The sequence below is a fragment of the Dermochelys coriacea genome, chromosome 7, assembly GCF_009764565.3.
Source record: "Dermochelys coriacea isolate rDerCor1 chromosome 7, rDerCor1.pri.v4, whole genome shotgun sequence".
NCBI classification, from domain to species: domain Eukaryota; kingdom Metazoa; phylum Chordata; order Testudines; family Dermochelyidae; genus Dermochelys; species Dermochelys coriacea.
Window position 1 is genome coordinate 118846289 of NC_050074.1, and position 13378 is coordinate 118859666.

Genomic DNA, 13378 nt, shown 5'->3' on the forward strand with positions numbered 1-13378 from the left:
AGATTAGACCAGATTTCAGAGATTTAAATGAAGAAGAAAGAGGGAGAAAAGTCAGGCTTATTTCTCGCTGCAAAAGATAAGAGAGAGCTCCATGGGAGCCTACATGAATCTGATAACATCACTAGAGAAGATGGAGAAAATGTGATCCAATTATACTATTTAAATAACCTGGAAGCTGGAGTATTTGGCCAGTTGTACGGATGAAGGAAGTTTCAAGCAAAAGTATTTCAGAATAAAAGTAGCAAAATCACAGTACGAGTCCACTATTGGAAAGGCCATCGGGGAAAAGAGACATTCAGAGTTCAAGAGCCTAAAAGACAAACCTTTCTTTATCTTTTGGGATGATACTTAATGCTTATGAAAGTGAGACAACTCTGGCTAGAGTTTGATACAATGGAAGTCTAAGCTGCGTGTGCTTTCTTACAGACATCAGTCTACTCCTGAGCTACATTAGTCCTATTGGTTCAGTACCGGATGACTTCTTTCAACCTGTGGATGTTGGGATGGAGTCAAATTCAGATCAGATGTAAATGGACTTAACTCCACTGATGTCAATAGATTTTCATCTGTTATTATTTGTATTGTAATAGTGCTAAGAAGCCATAATCATAGACCAGAACCTCATTGTGCTAGGCATTGTACAAACACAGAACAAAAAGTTGTCCCCTGCCCCAAAGAGTTTACAAACTAAGTAATCAGCTGCTCATTCCAGATCTGAATTTGACCCCCTGTTTCCAATGACTTTAGTCTGGGAATCAGGCTAAACTTCTCATAATTGCAGACTTTCCAGTGATTGCGCGGTCGGGAATATGACAAAAACAGTCCTTCTCGCTTCATTTTAATACTTCCTTTCCCTACAAACCAGGAGGCACATCAAGGTAAACAACCACAAATGCAGACATTTTAAAACCTAAATATGGTTCACTTAGGGAGAACAGGAGCAAAGGTTTGGATTCTTAGTTTATCTGAAGCTGGTTTGTCCACAGTATTTTCCTCAGAAGCAACTACCAGATGGTGGTGCACTTTATTTAACATCCTCCTGACTACACTGTTAAAGGAACAGGTACGTAGCAGATATGCGAGTAAGTGTATGCAGTTTGTACACTGCTTTAATGTAAAGCATGTGATCATAGCAACTGAGGAGAGAGGAAAACTGTCTCCTTGCTTTTACAGGGGTTTGTGAGAACACTGTATCTGGTTGGAGGAACAAAGGTTTGCATTTGTATTACTGTATGTGTTGCGGGAAGGAGGGAGATGTCAAGAACTCAGAAAGGAGAGGATGGTGGGTTGCAGAGCTGTGTTTGTACAGAATACAGAACAACAGATCCTTGATACTGACGAGCTTTTGGGTGCTACCACGATACACATAAATAGGAATAACAATAATAGGAGCCTTCCATTGGTGAGTGTCTGGAGTAGAAAAGGGGAAAAGGATTTTAGCCATTTTGATTTGGCAGTTGAATCTGAACGGAGCTCTATCAAGTTTTAAAACAGAACATCACAGTCTAATTCTCCTGACCTGGAAACCACCACTTTAGGCACACCTCTAGTTTCAATACCAACCCACAAATCAGCCCAGCTTAGGGCATAAGAATGACCACACTGGGTCAGACCAATGGTCCATCTAGCCCAGTATCCTGTCTTCTGACAGTGACCAGAGCCAGATGCTTAACAGGGAATGAATAGCACAGGGCAATTTATCAAGTGATCCATCCCCTGTTGTCCAGTCCCAGGTCAGGCAGTCAAAGGTTTAGGGACACCCAGAGCATGGGGTTGCATCTCTGACCATCTTGGCTAATAGCCATTGATGGACCTGTCCTCCATGAACTTATCCAATTCTTTTTTTAACCCAATTATACTTTTGACCTTCACAACATCCCCAGCAACGAGTTCCACAGGTTGACTGTGCATTGTGTGAAGAAATATTTCCTTATATTTGTTTTGAATCTGCTGCCTATTAATTTCATCAGGTGACCCCAGTTCTTGTGTTATGTGAAGAGATAAATTACACTTCCTTATTCACTTTCTCCACACCAGTCATGATTTTATAGACCTCTATCCTAGCCCCCTTTAGTCATCTCTTTTCCAAGATGAACAGTCCTAGCTTTTTAAAATCTCTCCTCATACGGAAGCTGTTCCATACCCCTAATATTTTTGTTGCCCTTCTCTGTACTTTTTCTAACTCTAATATTTCTTTGTTGAGATGGGGTGACCAGAACTGTACACAGTATTTAAGGTGTGGGCGTACCATGGATTTATATAGTGGCATTATGATATTTTCTGTCTTATCCACCCCTTTCCAAATGTTTCCTAACATTCTGTTTTGATGGCTGCTGCACATTGAGCAGATGTGTTCAGAGACCCCTCTACAATGACTCCAAGATCTTTTTCTTGAGTGCTAACATATCATTTAGATCCCATCATTTTGTGTAGTTGAGATTATGATTTTCAAGGGGCATGACTTTGCATTTATCAGCATTGAATTTCATCTACCATTTTGTTGCCCAGTCACCCCATTTTGTAAGATCCTTTGTAACTCTTCACAGTCAGCTTTGGCCTTAACTATCTTGAATACATTTGTATGGTCTGCAAACTTTGTCTCTTCAGTGGTCACCCCCTTTTCCAGATCATTTATGAATATATTGAACAGCACAGGTCCCTGTTCAGGTCCGTGGGGGACTCCACTATTTACCTGTCTCCATTGTGAAAACTGACCATTTATTCCTGTCCTTTGTTTCCTATCTTTTAACCAGTTACTGATCAATGAGGTGACCTTCCTTCTTATTCATTGACTGCTTACTTCCTTGAGAGCCTTTGGTGAGAGACCTTGTCAAAGGCATTCTGAAAGTCCAAGTACACTATATCCATTGGATCACCCTTGTCCACTTGTTTGTTGACGCCCTCAAAGAATTCTATTAGATCGTTGAGGCATGATTTCCTTTTACAAAAGCTGTGTTGTCTCTTTCCCAATATATTGTGTTCTTCTCTGTGTCTGGTAATTCTCTTCTCTGCTATAGTTTCAACCAATTTGTCTGGTACAGAAGTTAGGCAGCCCATAATTGCAAAGATCACCTCTGGAGCCTTTTTAAAAAATGAGCATTATGTGAGCTGTCCTCCAGTCATCTGATACAGAGGCTGATTTAAGTGATAGGTTACATACCACAATTAATAGTTCTGCAAATTCATATGTGATTTCCCTCGGAACTCTTGGGTGAATACCATCTGGTTTTGGTGACTTATTCCTGTTTAATTTATCAATTTAAACCAAGCCTAGGTTTTCTCAAAAGACCTGTTCCCAGGTCAACAATTTAATGAATTTCTAATATGTAATGAATCACCAATACAACTGAGTTTTATTTATGGTTTTATTTCTCCTTTAGACATTTTTTCTTGGCAAATTTAAACCCAGGAAGTGGGATGATTCTAACAAGAGTTTGATCCTGTGCTATGAATTTTAGACTAGCATCTAGCTTTGGATTGAAACTTCCCCCAAGAAATATTGGCTCAACCACTTGCAGAAACAGCAACTAGATGTAACGTTTGTACCTGGCTTCAAATCTGAACTTCTCCCAAATGTGGGGTTGTTCAGATGCAAGGCTTTTTGTTTTAACCCAACTCACTTCTTTGTAAAGATTTGATGAATCTTATATTCTCTACAGTGAAGATCAGGCTATGCTCTATCTTGAAAACTTCATGGGGGAGAACTCAGTAAATAATTGCTCAGATCCGTGCTCTAATAAGTGCACATTTTCCATGTGTGCTAATGACTGTTTCTGTTTTATCACTGTTGTCTTGGGCTTCCCTGTTTAAGAATGAGTGGGGAGGGAAAGTGAAGGGAAGATGAAGCCTACAAGTAGTTCTGAGGGCATGGAGGAACAGCGAAGTGAAAGTTGTTCCTTTGCCATTGTTGTTGCTGTTCTCAAAGGGGGCTGCATATCTCAGTACTGTTTCTCAGAGAAAGTTCCATCTGTTAATGGGAGACATACGTAGTTTCCTATATACTTGCCAGGCAACAGTCTGCACTTGCCTAAACATTGCTGTCTATGGTGCCTGGCAAATAGCACTCCATAGGAAACACAAAGGAAATTTCTATCCAAATGGGGAGAACAAGACATATCTCAGCAAGACGAACACAGGTATCAAGCTGTTTTGAGTGACTGTGATTCTGTTATCAATATGGCAGCTCCGTCAGGAGCTGTATTGAGTGCTTAGGCTGGAGATTTTAAAATGGACTGGATAATGTTATGATATCCTTGATAGCAGCTATGCAAAGGTGCGTCTCGGGTAACTGTAATGCAGAAGTTGACCAGGGCTTTGGAATACCTCCAAATGAACAGGTTTTACACTGAGCCCAGTGCATATTGGGAGTGCTATGCAAGTATTCATGAAGTACAGAGATGACCAATAAAGCTCACAGTTATGTGCCTCACTATTGAGTCTAAGGGCATGATCCTAAAGCCATTGAAGTCAATGGAAGGAATTCCATTGACTTCAATGCTCTTTGTTTCAGGCCCTAAGTCTCAGGTAGTTAGGTGCTTAATGCCCATTGATTTCAGTGTTCTTTCAATGGGAGTTCCTCACATATAGAACATTCCCCAATCAGTGCTCCTCTCCTATCCTCTTCTCTCCAGATAAAGAGTCATCTGCTGTTGAGTCCCAGTCAGATATCTGATCTGGACAAAATTTGTCACCTGATGGAGTGAGCAAATACTAAGGTATATAGTGTTGATTGCAGACAGAGACACTATGGAGTTGTGGGGCCAGCTCAGCTTTTTGGTTTTTGGACCTCAAAAATATTGTAGCTTTGTTTGAGTTTTGGTAAGAGGTTATTTTTGCAAGCAGAGATGCTCACCCTCCCCATTAATATAGTAATGAACTTCCCCTTTTAATTCCATTCTGCATGTGCAAACGTTGTCTTAAGGCAGACACATGAATGTGCACAGCCATTAAGTGGTGATCAGGCTCGGTGAAGAATTTGGAAGAAACCTCGTTTGCTGAATGCGCCTTGTTCATAGCCTGCTTAACCAGGCTTGAAGGCTGCAGCTTTGAATGGAGTAGACCCTCAACTGCAGCATGAAATAGGAGTGATAGTCACATGAGCTCACTCCACAGATAGCCATCCTGGGAGTGTGAGAGTCAGGAAAGATCTGGCCAATGAATAAGAGCTATGTGCTCCTGGAGCCCATTCACTGTTGATACTTTCCTCTTAATCTCGACAGGGCCTTTTTTTGTTTTCTCCCAATAATCCCCTGACTTTGGTGCTGTTGCTCTCATAGGAGCTCAGGTCTGATGCTCTTTCTACTGTGCTGCAACAGGTTGATGTTGTCTTGTTGATCCTAGGATCAGTCTGGGTCAAACCTTTCACTAGAAGACTCTATTCCCATACCCTTGGGGCATCCACAGACATGTATAATAGACTGAGATTACCACCTACCCCAACAGAGATGACCAGAGCTGCTAAGATCTCAGGGTAGATTTTAGCAGCAGGCCTATAAAGGGTAGAGATGATGAGCCAAATTATTCAAACCAATTTGAACCTTAAAGAAGGGTGAGCTCATTTTGTGTTTCAATTTGACATTTAGGGCCACTTCTTATTTTTTCCCAAAGCTGGTAAAAACTACTCATTTTATCAGGTTAACATTTGTATATCAATATTTTCAGTTAAATCCCCTTTATTTCTCTTCCATAAAAGTGAAAACTTTTATTTGATCCAGTAAAAGTCTTAATAAAGTTTCTTTATGCTCTCTTTTAAAAAGTCATTTGTTTAACTTTTTTAAGTAGAATAGTTACTCCCAAGAGTGACAAATGTATTCCTAATTCCACAATGATTTTCTGTGTTGCAGCAATAAAAAATTATTACTTCATATCTGGAGTGAAATATGTCTACTAAAGAATTATTTCACTTCATACATAATTCTGTCTCAAGAAATTATTTACTTACGTCAAGAATCTGCTGAAGGATATCCAGTAATTTTCTCTTACTAATGTCATCTCATTATGCACCAAGGGCCTGATCTAAAACCCATTGACTCCCAATGGGAATCTTTCCATTGACTTCAATGGCATTGGTACCAGGACCAGGCTCCTGCTAGCTCACCACATATGGAGTTTCCTTTGCTTTCTAGGGAATTCCAGACCTGGAGAAATTGTGCAATTTCCCTCTACATGGGTTGTCAACTGGCTTTGGACCTACAACCTTCAGACCCATAGCACAGACCTCTACCACTAGAGCTAAAAGATTATTAATGGGATTTTCAAAAGCTCCTAGGGGAGTTAGGAGCCTGATTTCCATTGACTTTGAATGGGATTGGGTGCTTAACCCCCTTAGGGGTTTTGAAAATCCCAATCTAAGTCCATTAGCAGGCAGCTGAAGTAGGCTTTTATCCTCTAGTGGAGCAGCCGTTAGATGTGAACTGTAGCAGGGCAGCTTGCCCTAGGGCTGGAGAACCTGGGGCTAAACCAGCCTTGATTACGTGATGAGCCCTGCCTGAGGGGAATCAAGTGATTGCAGGGTAAAAGGCAGCAGGAAGCTGCAGGGAGGAGGGCACATTGAAAGAGTAAGACTGCAAGAAGCAGGAGAAAACTCTCCAGGCAGGAAGGCCTGGGAGAGATCCTGCCCAAGAAGCAGGGGAGAGACTGACAGCAGACCCTCAGGGAGGAGGGGTCTGTGCACAGGGGAAACTGAGAGAAAGACTGTATATGTTTGTGTTTTGTTTTGAAAGACTTTGTATTGGATTACTAGGAGAGAGACTCTGAGCTAAGGGGACCTGAGAACTAAATAAACAGGCTCACTCTTGAGGATTGTTGGAATAACTTGGTGAACTGGGGTTCTGAAAGGGTCCCCGAAGAGACAAGATGACCACAGAGTCAGTGTGTCTTGTGCTGCCTCTGCCCACAAAGGGGTGCTCAAGAGGCAATAAGTAGCCACACTTCTATGTAATACGTGCTGGGTGAGCCCACGGGCAGTGTGCAATGAGGAGTAATTCCAGGACAGGCACTTTAAAAAAAATTTAAGACATGTACAGGAAAAGCACCTCCAAGCTCTTTTGCAGCATCTGCACAATGAGCCACTGGTTCCCACTCCCGTTCCTAGGGGACAAGGATTGCTTTCTTGCTGGCCATCTCACTAGGGAAGCCATAGACAAAGTGAGTTCGGAGTTCGCACTACCCTATCAGCTGTAGACATGATTTCTCTCCTGCTCAATACTGAGACACTTGGGTAGGGCAGGAAGCTTGCTCAGTAGGTAAGAGGTTTGCTGGATTTGACTGCGTATAGAACTGCAAACCAGCACCACCTCTCTTAAGCACAAAGAGCCCGATGCACCATTGCCTAGCACCTTATGCAGTCCTTTACATTTGTGTAAAGTGAGGGTAAATATGTTGCCAGATGGAGGGATGAGTCCTTAGATGGTGCAAAATCATTTAGTGTCACTTACTTCATAGTCCCATGCCTATTTACACCAATCGGGAGTCTGGCCAAATGGCAGCATCTGGCCATTGCACAGGTGTAAATGAAAACATCAAGAGCAAGTCAGTGGAGAATTGGTTCTTTGGGTCTGATTCTCTTCTCACTAGTGTAAATCAGAAGATACTCTTCTTATGTCAATGGAGTTATAACAATGTGAAATCAGTGTGAGAACACTAGGTCCTTAAGAGAATTATAGAAAGAATGGTTTAATTCACTGGAGTGGGCCTCAGGAGACCTCATCTCAGCTGTAAACATACTGTATATCCTTGGTCAAGTCACTTAATTTACCCTCTGCCTCTGTCCCATCTCTGTAAAATGCAGAGAGTACTTCCCTATTTCAGAGGGGTGTTCTGCAGATAAAATCCACTGATGGTAGCGAAGTGCTCAGAACCTACAGTGATGAGTGCCAGGTAAGTACCTTGATAGAAATAATCACTTAAAGCTTCTTTCTTAAGGGAGGCTGGATTTTGTTCTGCAAGTGAATGTTGGATGTTTGTAATATTTGCTGCAAGTTAGGAATTCATATTTGTTTGTTACAGTAGCATGGAGCTGGATGAATATTTCTGATATGTCTGTGGCTATCCAAAGTGCCTTCCTCAAACTGTCCTGAAATCCCTGTAGGACTCTCAAAGGTGCGTAATGAAAATTTGCTCACCAGCAAACAGAATAAGTTTCTCAACATCACCCTGACAGATGGATCACTAATGATTTTCTGGGGGTTGTATCTCAATAGCATATTTTGCTTCTTGATTACCTGCCTATAGCAGAACTAGCAGACAGTCCTTAAAGCACAATTTAGATACGAACAAGGAAGAGAGAAGCTGTGTAATACGAAAAACCCCCTGCATCTTGATTCGGGTTTTCATATTGAAAATCAACAGGACATCTCTGCTTGGAGGAAAGACCCTTGTTAGTGTCTCAGGGGCAGCCTGTAGGCTGATAGGCTTGCATGAGAATATAGTAGTAGCTTGTGGGTTATAGTTATCAGTATCATCAAGAGAAGGAAACAGAAATCCATTTAAGTGGGCGTAGAAGCCCAGAACAACTGTCTGTTTGAGCTGCGTCCGCATTGCAAATGGGCTCACTCATCACAGCAAGAGAGAACACACTCTCACCTTGTTGACTAACATTATAAACTTACTTCCTGCTCACAATAGCATGAATGTTATTTCCTTTTCTTCCTGGTAGGCAAAAGAGAAATAAGGGAGGGGGAAAAAATCCCACCACAGTGAGGCCGGTTTGTTAAAGCTGGAACCTTTGCTTGTCAGTTGGTGCTGAAATGTGAAAATGCCTTTGCTCACTCAGATGAGTTGCATCTATTTGCTCACTTGAGAGACGATCTGTTTAGTGCTGGGAGGTAGTATGGCCTAATGGGCCATTTAGGAGTCCGGAGACCTGGGTTGTGTTGCTAGCTCTGCCGCTGACCTGCCGTGGGACCTTCAACAAGTCTCTGTCCATCTCTCCTCCCGCGCTCTGTCTATCTTATCCCTTCTGACTGTCAGGTCTTTGCGGGTAGGGGCTGTCTCACACTCCGTGTTTGTGCAACGCCTAGCACAATGGATCCTCAATCGCTGTGATACAAAAACACAGCTGGAAACAGGTGCTGCGCTTGGCGTGGGGTGAAGGAGCTTTTGTGTCAATTTTATGGCTCCCCAGCCCTCAGGGCGGCTCTAAGCTAGGTGCAGTTGTCCAGCTCCCTCAGTGGGCTCCCTGTGTCTAGTTACAGGGTTTGCTGTATCTAGACTTGCTGATGTGCCAGGTTCAGATCTACACAAGCTTAGCTCAGCCTTTCATCTCCTTGGAGGAGATGAGTTTAGTGGACATGGGTAAGGGTGGTTCTTATAGATAACCCCTTTAATATGCTGTGACTGCTGCAGGCCAGATTGTGGCAGGTAATGTGGGTGGAGCTGCCAGCTGCACCACCCATAAGCAAGAAGGTGAGGCCATGATCTGGGCTCTGCTTTTGAGAATGTCAGCAGGGAGCAGTCTCTGTGCTCTGGAAAGGCAGGGACCACAGCTGAAGCTGGCACCCTTGCCCACTTGCCCTTTGGTGCATTCACACAAGAGCCAGTGACAAGCTGATTCTTTGAATCCCATGTCACTTTTGTATATGAATAGGGGCTAAAGCTTCCCCTTCCCCGTCCTTGCTGTGCAATGGTTGAATCCTCCTCTCTCTCCCAGGCATGGCTGCATTTCAAAGGCATTGTACAATGTACATAGCTAGTGAAGTGCTTTGGGAGCCATGGGAGGGAAGGGGGCTGTTTGCATCAATGAATGATAACAGGGCCAGATCCCCATGTGGTATAAATCAGCATAGCTCTATTGATGCCAGTGGAATGACACCAATTTAGGATCTAGCTGCTATTCCCTTTGGACGTCTCCCATGGTGTAGCCACAAGGATGCGTTCCGCCTCACTAAACTGCATCTCCTTGATTGTGCCTTTCTCCACTCCGGGTACAATCTAAATTCCTTTAAAAGTTAATCATTGTAAAACGATGTGTGATGGTTATTTGCCACATTAAAAATGACACTGTTTGTTATAATAACATATATAGCTTCAGTATTAATATATCACAGCTAGAAAATAGCAAGTCGAAACCCATTGTTACCAAATCCTCCATACTCACAATAGGAATATTGTTAACATGTGCAGATATTATCCCTTGGCACAATGTAACAGGATATTAAAGATGTGAGGATACAGGAAGCACCAGAAGTCTCTGAACTGGATAACAATCAGCCTTGTTAACAAGGAGACCATGTTGATAACCACAGCCTGTTCTTTGCCATTCCAGCCAACAGTCAATTATGGAGAAACTCAGGTTTCAGATGAATGGGTATTGTAAGGAAGCAGTACAGAGAGTTCATTGCTTGGGGAATGTAGGCCATATATTACTGTGGATGATAGTGTCCAGTGGGGCCCAGTAAAGATTGGAGGTGAGAGGTCAAGGAAGCAGCTGAGGAGTGGAGAAAATAAAAGGGGAGAACTGGAATGTGCGGTTTTGTATTCTGAGAGTGGCTTTAGTGCCTCTCCAGCTAAAGAAAATAAGAATAATGTTTGGGACCTAGAAATAATACCTGAAACAAACACATAGAGTAACATCTGCGGATATTCTTGCAGTGATGGTAGGCTAAATAACCTCTACGTTCCAGCAAAGAAAATGCAGTCCGAAGGATAGGCGGCTCTGCTACCGGCTCTGCTACTGACTTGTGCTGTGACCGTGTGCAAGTTGCTTAGCTTCTCTGCACCTCACTTTCTCCATGTGTCAACTAAGGGTAGTGAGCCACACCTTTGAAAGCACCTTGACCTCCCTGGATGGAGGTGAATGTTCCTCAGTCGCACTGTTTTGCCTGCTTTATTACTGGAGTTTATATCTCCAGTTCAAGCCTCTTGCAAAGCATTCCCAGTTTCTTCATTAGAGTCTGATCCCTACAGGATTTGGGCCCCCCACGAACAGGTTCCGTCACTTGCACTTCTCCTATTAGAGCTTGCATTTATCATCTCCATTTGAAAATGTCCATGTCTTTGCACTCCCTTCCCAGTTTGGGAGAGATTTACTTTCCCTATGACAGTTGGGTTAAAATACAAGAGCCCTTGATGGCGTAAGAAAAGTTCCTCCAGCTCAACCAGCAGCATTGGGGTTAGTTTATAGGGAAAATCATTTGTGTGAGCTTCGTCATCATGTAGTGTATACAGCAGATGGGATATTCAAAATGACTTCAATGGGAACAGAGTTGGGCCTATGCTGAGTGCTTTGGGAAATCCCCACCTACATGTATCTACACCACACTCTTTGCTGGTCCCTGCCTCTCCTTTCTGCTTTTCATTTCAGTTTCTGAGTATTTTTCAAGATCCAACAGAAGAAAATTCTTCAGAGAGGTGCATGGAAGAAAGGTGTCTCCTGAGCTTAATTTGGAACCCACTCGATACTCGGCTGAGATCCTCTCGGCACCTCGTTGGTTTCTTTTTCGTGGGGTCGTTCAGGGTTACAAATTAGATGAACTGTTTTTTGCTTTGCTATTTTAAATATTTAATGTTGTGTGTGTTTGTTTCACCCTTGTCCTTCATTTCCCAGGGTTTCTATGGAGTTAGCTTTTGCCATAGTGGATTCCCCCCCCCCATTCTGTCCCTCTCTCTCTTATTAAGGATTGTGGGAGTGTTTGAGAGGGAGGTGGAGAGTGGGTGTGCTTTGCTGTTCACTTGGTATTTCTTTCTGTTTTGCAGAAAGGGGTTCAGGGTTTGAGGGGTTTGTTTCATTTTGTGGTTGTTGTGAATTTAGTTTCAGGGTTTCTATACCGGGTTTTTGGGTAGGGTTTCTATGATGGTTGGGTTCTTTGGGCAGGCTTCTGTCTGCCCCCCTAGGCTGGGATGGCCAGCCTGGGAGGACTAAGGGCCCCGTTTGTTGCAGTTTTGGAGGGTTTAATCTGTGGCCATGGGTTACAGATATTGCCTCCAGACCCTGCCTCTGTGGAGGGATGTGGTGCAGCTATGGGGAAGGTGACTGGGTTTAAAACTGCGGTATGCCTCCTTCCTAAACAAGGCTATTGTGTTTGTTGTCATGCTTAGCCTTATTGAGCAGGCGGTTGTGGCAGGGACCAGTGAGCAGGGTGGCTTTGCCCCTGTAGTGCCCCTCTCAACACCTGCTGTTAAAGTCACTCTCTCTAATGTCCCTCCTCTTTTTAGGAAATGAGCAGTTGGCTAGAGACCTGGCGAGTTAAGGTTAGATCATTAGCCCTCCTAGGCGGATTTAGTTGGGCTGTAACACCCCTGAGGTTTGGCGTGTCCTGTCCTTTCGCAGGCAGGTTTTTCTGACACCAAACAATGCTTCCAAGGTTCTGAAAGATTCCCCCCAGCATAGGTTTGGTGAGTGTGACTGCAGTGTGTTTGCGGCCACTGAGGACTTGGCCTGTTTTCGTTGTGGGAGTCTGACCCATTTGGTCACACTCACTGCCCTAAGCTAAGAGGCAGATTACCCCACAGAGTGGTGGCCCTGTGTGTGGAAAGGTGGGCGGTTCTGTGAGTGAAGCACAGGGTGGGGTCCATTTACAAGCCGGGGGAGATGGTTCTGTGGTTCCTGAATCAGTGGACTCTGGGCCTGAGTCTGATGGCAAAATGGAGACTGAGCCTGTTGCTACGGAGTCCATGGCTTTGGCTGTGGATTCTGGCATGAGTAAAAAACAGAGTAAAAAATAGCAGTGCCTGGCGGAGGAGGCGCGAATTTCTGAGGGTGCTGTGCAGTCAGAGCACATGTTTGAGGGTGCTGGTGTGGTGGTTCTTTGGTTGGAGTTATGGGGACTTCTCAGGTATTAGTTTTGCCCCTTAAGTCCCAGCAACCCCCTCCCTCCTGTCTCTGCGAAGTTCCTTTCCCCCCTCTCCGAGGCTGGTAGTGACTGAGGCTGAATGTGGGGGACAAGGGACTCACAGATTCTTTGGGTCCTGAATTCCCTGAGTCAGGGGGATACACCCTGGACACTGTTGGTAGCTTTCTGGAAGAGACTAAAGGAAAATGTGGGGTAGAGGCAGCAGACTGGATTCCTGACCTTAATCTATTTTTGCTGTCTGTTCAATACACTATGAGTTGTGTCTCTGTGTCTGAGTTTGACAAACAGAAGCAGGGTAGATTGGAAAGACTGATGACCAAAGGGTTGTCTCTGACCAGTGGTAATGGTGGGCATTAATGGATATAGGACATTTTGGTGTTTTTGTTTGAGGTTTTTTGTTTTGTTTTATTTCTACCTTCTTATTTTTTCTGATGAGTAATTTTGCGTGTGGCTGTCTGAATGGGAATATGTGCAAGGACATTAAAAATATGGCTCTTTTTGAGTACCTGTACCTGTGTACTTGGGTGTGTAGAAGGCCCAAGTAGGGTATACACCTTTGGGATTCATGTGTGTGGGGCACTCCACTC